Source organism: Mastomys coucha, unplaced genomic scaffold (assembly GCF_008632895.1).
Source record: "Mastomys coucha isolate ucsf_1 unplaced genomic scaffold, UCSF_Mcou_1 pScaffold21, whole genome shotgun sequence".
Taxonomy (NCBI): Eukaryota; Metazoa; Chordata; class Mammalia; order Rodentia; family Muridae; genus Mastomys; species Mastomys coucha.
This window is the reverse complement of record NW_022196904.1, coordinates 24,209,897-24,211,038: the sequence shown is the minus strand read 5'-3', so window position 1 is coordinate 24,211,038 and position 1,142 is coordinate 24,209,897. Positions and strand designations below refer to the sequence as shown.

Sequence of the window (1,142 nt, the reverse complement as noted above, 5' to 3'; positions counted from 1 at the left end):
GCTACTAATCATAACACTGTAATTCATGTTAGGCAAAAATTGTTTTTGCAGCTGGAGAAATTTGCAGGAAGTCATTGGCTAGCTGATCGTGTGTTACCCAAACCTAAGCCTAGGTCTCCTTTCTCTCCAGCCAACCACATCTCTCATCCCACCCTCAGGAGAAAGGCTCCCAGCCATCAACCCACCTTTCTACTCCCCCTGCACCCAGGTCAGCAGGGTCGTATTGAATAAGGAGTCAAGAGAGTCTTGGGGAAACAAAGAGTCATGTTTTATTTCCACAGAGAAACTGGGGAGTGGGAAGCTCCCGCTCCTGGTTCTGGGGACTTCCGGTCATGTACAGAGGAAGAGGTGAAGAACTGGCTGGCCATCCAACGAAACTGGTTAGTCACCAAGACACCACAATCAAATGGGGAGAATGAGGACAGATAAACCAGGTCCCCAGGTGAGATGCCAGGCTTGTAATGCCCAGGTAGATCAGCCATATCAGAGAGGACTGTGGGTAAGGACAGTTAAGCTCCCTGAAGACCTTCGTGTGTTTGTGAGGAGTCTGCAGTGACTAGAAGGAATGTTCTAGAAGAAAAAGATAAGCAGGAGAAAAAAAATGATAGGACCCAACCACTCCTACACTGACGGAGAACAAACCCTTTCATGAAGATTCCTGGCTCCGGTGGCTCCCTAGAGTCCTCCCCCATCAGCCTTAAGATCCCTCACTTTTACTCCTACATAAAACAGATGTGGTGGGCTCACTGGGGTACTGAATAACCACTTCCCAGGCCAGGCATGATGGTAAGCACTGTTCCACCAGCATCCAGGAGGCTGAGGCAAGAAGACTAGGAGCTTGAGGCCACCCTGAGCTATAATATAAAAAGACCCTGCCTGCAAAATACAAAACAAGATAGCAACAAGAAAAACAGACTTCCTTCCTGGGGCCTTACTTCACCCCACCTCTGAACCTTCGCCTCCTGTCTGTCAGGGCTGCTGACCAGCCTTCTCCTTGGTTCTTAAAGTTCCCCCTCTGTTCAGCCCTTCACCTGCCATTCACTCATAGACAGCCCCATGTATCCTGGGATGTTTCTTTGTTCATTTGGGTTTGTATGTTTGTTTGTTGGGGTGGGTTGGTTTTTTTTTTTTTTTTTTTTTTT

At 48.0% G+C, this 1,142-nt stretch overlaps 1 protein-coding gene across 5 annotated transcripts in view; it reads right to left on the bottom strand.

The window, feature by feature from the left end:
* Positions 1-244: 244 nt before the first annotated feature.
* The window catches only part of Dmkn (dermokine), a 19,874-nt gene continuing 18,976 nt past the window's right edge, over positions 245-1,142 (bottom strand). For all 5 annotated transcript variants that reach the window (XM_031386122.1, XM_031386125.1, XM_031386124.1 and 2 more), the window contains one exon: positions 245-570. The gene's annotated coding sequence lies outside the window, so the exon portion shown is untranslated. The remainder of the gene's footprint in view (positions 571-1,142) is intronic.